Genomic DNA, 9,157 nt, shown 5'->3' with positions numbered 1-9,157 from the left:
GTCTGCCAGAAGGTGGTTTTTGTAATTGTACCATTCTCTTTATACATTTCCCTATTTCTTTATTCAGTTGTTACTTAATAATGACATTCCTTTTTGGTTCCCAGTTTTATCTAATAGATAACAATACAGTATTATTATTTGCACTGATACAAAAGTTATTCAGTGGTAATTCCTTACAATTAAGTATTTTTGATAAGTCCCTTTATTGTTTCCATAGTGTCTAGTGGAACAAAATGTTCTAGGTTCAATTTGTAATTTCTGATTCAGCCTTAGAACGAGCCTTATCTCAAAGAATTCTTATTGAAAGTAATGTGTAAAAAAAAAAAAATCAAACCTGAATGTTGCATGCTGTGGTTCTCTGGCTCTAAGCCCCTCTTAGTGAACAGAACTAAATAATAGACATAGAGCCATATATGTAAAATTATGTGTGCATTTACATGTTTATTTCCACCTTTCTTCTGTGTAGATGCCTTCCTTATCCTGCCTGCACAGGCTCTAGGCTGCCTCATATACATAGCTACTGTTATCAGCACCAAGTAATTAATGCATTTTCGAATTAATCGTGTGTGGGGTGTGGGGGGGAGTGGGGAGGAAACAAACAGTGAAAGAAGGAGGAAGATCAAGCTTAACAGACATTTAAGTCACTTTTTAAAGCTTAGAAGTTTGAGAAGAGTCTTTTCTTTTGTTGGCAGCATGGAAGTTTTTTCTCCCCATCCCTGAGATATACTGTTGCAGAGATTCACCACACTCTTGTCATGGCCAGTGGGTAAGGAAGGTGCAATTTCCTGATACTGGGAAGCATGACAGAAAAGCAGTTAGAGATTGCCAGAGAGGATGATTTATTATTAAATTAGTGATGTGAAGTATAAAGTGCAATTTGAAACATAAGTCAAGGTGTTGAGTGAGATTTAGACATGCAGGCCTAGAGCCTGGGGAGACATCAGGATCGGAAATGGTTGTCTGGTTATCATGAACATATAGATGGTGTTTTAAACAATGAAAGTGGTTGGAAAATGTGGCCCAGAAGATACATAAAAGCCAAACCCAGAGAATTTGAAAGATTTCATAGGTGGGCAGAGGTGGATTGGGAAAGGTCTTCAAGGTGCTGTACCATAATGAAAATTTAAGGTGTCTTATGACTCATCTCTTTCATCTGTCAAGTATTAGGTAAATCACCACTACAAAAGGTACACTGATAACACAGTAGACCATAGTTTAAGATTATCTTCATTGATAGTTATCTACAATTTAAAGCCAAGGTCTAGTTACATTTTTCCCCTTGGGATGTTTGCTCAACATCCCTTTGAACTGGCTGCCAGATCAACTTCTAAAGATACAATTAACCATTTATGTAAAGCAAATATCTGCTCATGCCTTCAAGTTGTTGGTGCCCATAGTGGTCTGTGTTGTGCCACAGACTGAACTGTTTATAAAAAAATTTTATTGCTTATTGTTATAAATAGATGCCCAATGGCAGAGAGTGTGGCTGATGGTAGATTTTCTATGCTTCAGTGGATGACTCCACCACCATCACATATGGACAGCACTAATTGAATTTAGTGAGTTACCAAAAAAGTACAAAAGACATAAAGTTAGGAAGGGGCCATAGTGGGATGATATGGGGGAGTTATATAGGGAAGATGGAGATGGATTAGATTATGCTTCATTGTATACATGTATTAAATTCTCAAGGGTAAAGAAAACTATAAAAAAATGTAGCCAATATCAAAGTGCTACATCTCAGATAGACTTCTTGCTGATTCTCTTTGGGAACATAAAGGCATATAAAAAGAGAATAAGAATATTTCCAGAAATAAATATATTTCTCCAACTTTGATCAGTGTTAATTTTGATGAGTGAACTTCTGGACAAAACAAATTATATAATCCATATATTTAAAAAAAAACGAGGACAATGTTTCCTTTCTAGGTTTTGAAAGTTGTAAAACCCGATGGGTTGTTTTCTGTTCTGGATCCATCTGGCAAAGAGCCACAAATAATGACAGTGGTACTTACAGGTTTCTAGATGAATGTCTCAACTGGGCAGCTGTTGTTTGTATCATGACCTTTTGATTGGCTATGGGAAGATGACGTGTGACTAGCTTCCAGGCGAGTGCCGTTTTGATTGACTCTGTAGTACATGGCTGAGTCAGAGGTAAAGGGTTAAGTCTTAGGAACAGGAGGGTGAGTGTATGTCTTTCATCCATTTTGGACCTCAGAGAGAAGATTCCAGAATTTTTATACCAGCATCATTTTCAAGAACAGCCAACCGAAGAAACACACGCTATGTAAGGAAGAAACAATTCAAAGGTAATAAGCCAAAAGGTATGGAAACACTACATGGATTAATACATATTCTAAAGTTTGCTTGTGTTCTCTCTCTTATGTGTGTTAGCTTTCTATGGGTGTGGTTTTAGAAATTCTTGGAACTACTTTAAAATGTTCTTTTGTCCAAATTTTTCTCTACTTAAGCATTAAATGAATGATTTTATGCTTTAATTTATTGCCAAGAAAATTACTTTGAATGAATTTAGAAGAATCTTGGAAAGTTTATGATGATCCTTATATTATTTGAAGGGTTTGATTTGGTACTTCTCAAACTTGAAGAGCCCTGAGACTCTTATGAGTTGCTGAAGTCAAAAACCATTTCACAAAAATGCCATTCTCTGTTTATGCTGTATCAGCATAGTCACAATGAAACACTGATACTGTATCAGAATCAGAACAGGGACATTAAACAAACAAACAAAAACAAACACAGCTTCTCTGAAGACTGATTGTTATTCACAGAGCAGTATAGATTATTAATTTATTAAAACTGACCATAGGTTCAGATCATTTACAAATGTCCTAGGTGACAAAATGAAAAGTATGTGTGTTGATACATCTTGTGTATACTACAGTATAATGGGTAAATGCAAATGAAAATTGACACAGTGTGGATATTTGGACTTATATAGAACAATTTGTTAAAAGTCAGTGAAGTAAGCATCTCACATTGATTAGTGATAAAACTCAAACTCTGAAGCAAAAATAAGGAAATTTAAAACTTGTGAATTTTACTGTTCCTCAACACTTAGAATTTTATTTAATGAATTTGGTGCTGATGTTAATTGATAGTTTTTATGTTATGAAATACATCAACATTTAGATCTGCTTGCATTCCTAAGTGAATATTATAAAATAGTGCACAATAAAAGATCCAACCAGGATGCAGAACCAATGAGTTTTAGGATACGAGAGCACATCATATTCTATGCTATCCATAACTGTTAAGAAATAAATATATTTTGCCGGGCGGTGGTGGCGCATGCCTTTAATCCCAGCACTCGGGAGGCAGAGCCAGGAGGATCTCTATGAATTCGAGGCCAGCCTGAGCTACCAAGTGAGTTCCAGGAAAGGTGCAAAGCTACACAGAGAAACCCTGTCTCAAAAAACCAAAAAAAAAAAAAAAAAAAAAAAAGAAATAAATATATTTCCAATCTTAGGGAGAACCAAAGCATGTTTATTACTTTGAAAAATGAGATCCATTAGTTTTTGGAAAACTTAATTTTAAAAAATAAAAGAGATATAAACTGTTTATTATTGTAATTTTAAATAAATTAATTGGTACTGTAATTTCCTTGTTAAATTCCTAATATAGTAAATGTTGATGTTTCACATAAGCCATAGCTTCTCAATAATGAATTTTAGCATATAAACAGGTCTTAACATCAAAGTGTGTAAAAAAGTTGGGCTTAATTCTTTACAAGGGAAAATGTAGCCATAAAAGAACCATGTAATGATAGGGCGTTAGTGTCTTACTCTCACAGCTAGATTAAAAAAATACATAAGCCCACAAAAATGCTACTGTTCTTTTTCACCCAGTGACTCAGTCCATCTGGTATTCAGCACCCCGGTGATGCACCTGGTGACTATGCAAACCAGAAGCTTCCAAGGCTGTGGTGCTGTGTGCAGGGGTGCATTTTCTCTGTAATGAATGCTGATGTCTCATCCACAAGCACTTCCATAATAGTCATTTCCCTAATTTCCTGAGAACCTGTAACAATATGTACTCTCTGAGCCGCAGAATTTTCACCCTAGTAAGAGCAGAGCTCTATGCTTTTCCTAGGGCAGTTTATCACGGAAGTATAGTAATCTTAGAGTAGATAAGGATTTCAGGAACAAGGCAGGATAAACTTCCCCATGACAAAAACGGAACAAGAGACCCAGAGACAGATAGAAAATATGGCATGTTTCATGCTAATTCAAGGATTGTTGAGTTTCCTCAATAACAGCTCTCTCAACTATATTGTCCCTTAATCTCTATTGATCTACACACTGGTGTGTATAGTTTTTAACCTTGAGGACAAACACCGGATTACTTACAATTACACAAACCTAAAACAACAATCTTTGAAAATTTTGCCTACTTTTTCAGCATCCTAGGAGGGCTTCATTTTATTAAATCAATGTTTTTTGTTTTTTACGCTGTAAATTAGACATTGGCAAATATGATGTTGAAAATCAAATTTGGAAGTTTAGTTTAGATTTCTATTGTTTTATTGCCCTCACTGATATATCTGAACAATAAAAGAACTGTTGGCAGCATTGCAGTCTCTGATTTCAAATTGTACTTCAGAAATACACCAGAAATCCACAATGGAAAAAAAGGAAGCATCTTCAGCAAATGGTGTTGGTCTAACTGGATGTCTGCATGTAGGAGAGTGCAATAGACCCATTAATATCACCCTGCACAAAACACAACTCCAAGTGGATCAAAGACCTCAACATAAGACTAGATACACTTATACATATATTTGCAATGTTTATTTCAATAATATTGCTGTTTCATCTGGTGACTCTGAGGGATTACAAACAAAAGAGTAGTTGAATGTTGTCTGAGAACATTATGAAATTTATACCAAAAGGAACGTTTGAGTTTTATACTCACTAGAATTCTTCAATTCCTTTTTCTTTTCTTCTATTGTTTTCCATCCATTTTTCTTTTTATTGTCTTCACCCTCTTTCCAATTTTAAAGCTTATGTGAACTCTTACATTAAAGTATTATATTGTTGCCCTGTGGCGGTGAGACATGCCTTTAATCCCAGCACTCAGGAGACAGAGCCAGGAGGATCCCTGTGAGTTTGAGGACAGCCTGGTCTACAGAATGAGATCCAGGACAGGCACCAAAACTACACAGAGAAACTCTGTCTCAAAAAACCAAAAAATGTTTTATATTGTTTAAATGGTTATACATTGCCACCTTTCACATATAAAATAATATTTAAGCTTACATTAATATGCCCCCTTTGTAATATTTCTATGAAAAAGCAGCTACTAGTGAAAGGATTAAATTTGGTATGTTTCTATGTTGTATCAAGTCACTTTGAAATGTTTAACCAGCTTGTATGTTTTCTCATAATCAAATGTTCATGTGGAAAATTATATGTCCTGCAAATAGTATTCCTCCTCATCAGCTCTTCAGCCATTGCATGTCTTTTTTATGCTCTTGTGTCACATCATAGCATCATTAGGACACATAATCTGTTAAAAATAAAAGTCTAGGTTAACATTGCCTATTAAAAAGAAGACCACATATTTATCTATGATTATTCCTTGCAGTCCCTATGGAAGTAAGTTTAGGTTCATTTCACTTGACATGAAATATTTGACTATGCAGAACTGAGACCAACTAACTCGTCCTCCTTGAAACCATTACCTAAGGTTAGATGACAAAACTTTTAGTTGCTTATAATAACATTCTGGAAATGATAATGACTGCCCATGTCTTCAACTTGTATCTATCCTAAGCCAAAGTGTAGATAAGAGAGAATAATTTGTAATACTTGAGATGTGTCATGAAGTTTAAACCTCTCATCTTGCTCTTAATTGGGCATGTAACTATAGCTTTCAAAAGGAAGTCCTGACCAGCAGAAGTTGCATCATTGCTGGTTTCATTCATAAGTTACGGGCACAGAGTAACACCTCCAGTGACAGGCACCCTGAATTATGCATAGACAGTGAGAGAGATAACCAAGGAATTAGTACACTCACTGGAGACAAAGACAACAAAACACAAATTTAAAAAGGAATAGAGACGAATAAATTTCAATGTTCAGTGTGTTTGGAGTTGTCAATGAAAGTGGGCAGAATTCAGTGAGAGAAGTGAATGTGCTGTACTTAGAGTAGGAGTCAAGAACTTGAGAGATGGTACTCAGGGCAAAGTACCTTGAGAAGGAAAACTCAGAACAAAGATGGAGTATCACTGGGTGAAGTCCACCCATCAACATGCTGATTAGCTTCTGTTCTACTATCCCTGTTTCCTATGCTCCTGTTTCAAAGGACATAAATTAAAGCCTCAGTGTCTTCCCTCACCCAAGAGTCTAGTTGATTTCTGATTTGAATTAAAACTAGTTGACAAGAGCATATGGCAACTACTTAGTTCATCCTACAAATCTTTCTTGATGATTCCCGTTTGGGTGACTAAGCACCATATCAGCGCAGAATTTTTCAAAATCAGTATTACAAACTATTAGTGTAAAATATGACTGTTTTATGAAATGTATGTTTGTATTTTGACACTGTGCTGCTGTGAAGTGTATTTTTATGTTGGAACAGAGCACAACAAAGCTGGTCTGGCAGGATGGCTCCACAGGTAAAGTCACTTGCCACCAAGCCTGATGACTTATGTTAATCCCTGGAACCCACAGAGTGGGAGGAGAGAACTGACTTCTATAAGCTGTACTCTGACCTTTACACACACGTGTGTCCACATATACACACACAAATAAATAAAGATGATAAGGATTTTTTGTTTTATTTTTAAATTTTTTTTAAGATATTTAAGAATCATCAGAGGCACCAGAAAAGGTCCACTTTCTACAAGGATAATTTTTGACCAGTGATGTGGGAGACGCATGTTTGTGGGTGTCAGTGGGAGTAGTCCACCTCCAGGAGGGAGGAATATTTTATCAATGATGTTGCTTAGCATTGCTGGTATATAGAGATAGTTACCACACCAACTTTAATTGGTTTCCTTATTTTTTCAATTCTTTAAAGATTATATGTACCCTGATTTCTTGTATGTAGAATAGTCTGCTTCTATCATACCTGGTACTAATCTTATATTTACATAAATACATACACACATATGTATACATATACATGCATATACATATTTACATAAATACATATATTTACAGTTAGCCCATGCTGTTTCATACCAGAGTTGATTTCTTCAATCAATTCTGAATATTTAGATTGGCCACTACAAAAACCTTGGCAGGAAAAATGTTTAGAAGAAGGGACTATCCTGGTTTTGTTTTAGGTCTAATTTATCATCTGATTCCTGGATTCCTCAGCAAAGAAAGAAAATTAAATACTGTAAAAGTTCTGGAGAGGTAAAAATTTAATTTAATTTGTAGAAAGTTATGTTTTTACTTTCTAGGTCAAGGTAAAAATGAAGGGGCAGATCCTTCTCCAACCTCTAGCCCCTACACACAGGGTAAATATGAACCACAATGTGAAGCAGAGTAGGAAAAACTCAGCCACTTACTGATAAAGGGCTTCCTACACTGAGTCTGAAATTCAAACTAGATGAAAAGTAAAAAGTAAAAGATGTAGTTTCTGTCCTTTGGGGCTCTCAAATGGCATTGAAGAGACAGATTAAGAATACCATAGGATGATATCAGTGACAGAAATCTGAACCTCATTAAGGTCCAAATTCTGTGTCATTTTTATAAATGGTAGAAAAGTCTACCAGAAGAGAGGATTAGAGCTGTGGAGGAATATATTATCATTGCTAAATTACTGCTACTGATGCAATGATTATTGAGTGATTGATTTGGGGGGTGATATTCCAAATAATCTACATTCATTATTTCATTTGTTACTCAAACTATTCTAAAGACATGATATTTTCATCCTTCTTACAGGGGTGAAGAAACTGAGGCACAGGAAGAACAAGTGCCTTATTAGACACCACAAAACTAAAGGCAGAACAAGGACTTGAGTCAAAGTGTGCAGCCAACCACCCCACTTAAAGTGCTACCTAAGCTGTTGGAGTTTTAAGTTTAGAAGTGGTAATTAAGCTGGGGTTTTACAGACACATAGTTAAATGAGACAAAATAATAGAGTGAACACCTCAGTAGAACAGAGACTGATAACGGGAAAAAATTACAGTGTTAAAATGTAGATTAGATGATGGAAGCATGACAACGCATAGTAAGACTTGAAAGTCCATGGCGGATGTATCATGGAAAATGAATTGGGAAGACTTTGCTTCTTAGAGGAGTTTGAATTTTATTCGGGCATGTATTGGTTGGATCATTGTTGCTGTGACAAAATACTGGGGAGAAGCAACAGCAGGGAAAAAGATTTACTTCAGGTCATGGGTTTAGAGCCCATGATCCCATGGGTTTGGCAGAACATCATGGGAGTACCATGTGGTGGAGGAGCTTTTTCACTTCATGGAAGATGGGATGCAGAGACAAAGAGCAAGGGCCCCAGCAAGATACCCTTTATACTCACTCACGCTTGTAGTGACTTACTTCTACCACAGTTTTCAGGGCATCCCACAATACTACCATCAGGTGGAGACCAAGTTCTAATATCCAGGGAGGCCCCTAGTGAAATTTTATGTTCAAACCAAACCAATCAAACTCTTGATATGGTGAAAAATAGGTATCCATTAAAATATCTTAAAGAGGCAGGTGGAACTCTGAATTTGAGCCCAGTCTGGTCCATAAAATGAGATCCAGGACAGCCAGAGCTGTTACACAGAGAAACCCTGTCTCAAAAAAAGCAATAAATAAATAAAATTATATATGTATATCTTCTTTAAAATTTAATTAATTTGACATCCTAACCAAAATTTCCCTCTCCCTCTTCTCCCATTTTCTTCCTCCTCCCTTCAGTCCCTCCCCCTCAATCCACTCTTCCTCAGTTTCTGTTCAGAAAGAGTCAGGCCTCCCATGGGTTTCAACAAAAGTATGTCATATCAAGTTGCTGTAAGACTAAGCACCACCGAGTGGCAGTGGCAAATGCCTTTAATCCCAGCACTAGGGAGACAGAGCCAGGCAGATCTCTGTGAATTCAAGGCCAGCCTGGTCTACAGAGCTAGCTCCAGGACAGGCACCAAAACTACACGGAGAAACCCTGTCTCAAAGAAACCAAA

The 9,157-nt window shown here is 36.4% G+C and overlaps 1 protein-coding gene across 1 annotated transcript in view; it reads left to right on the top strand.

Annotated features, from left to right (window-relative positions):
* Positions 1-2,149: 2,149 nt before the first annotated feature.
* LOC114708969 (transmembrane protease serine 11F) overlaps positions 2,150-9,157 on the top strand; it is an 86,494-nt gene continuing 79,486 nt past the window's right edge. Inside the window, exon 1 of the mRNA XM_028892612.2 lies at positions 2,150-2,309. The gene's annotated coding sequence lies outside the window, so the exon portion shown is untranslated. The remainder of the gene's footprint in view (positions 2,310-9,157) is intronic.

The sequence above is a fragment of the Peromyscus leucopus genome, chromosome 10, assembly GCF_004664715.2.
Source record: "Peromyscus leucopus breed LL Stock chromosome 10, UCI_PerLeu_2.1, whole genome shotgun sequence".
In the NCBI taxonomy this organism is placed as follows: domain Eukaryota; kingdom Metazoa; phylum Chordata; class Mammalia; order Rodentia; family Cricetidae; genus Peromyscus; species Peromyscus leucopus.
This window is presented reverse-complemented; position numbering and strand designations above follow the sequence as displayed.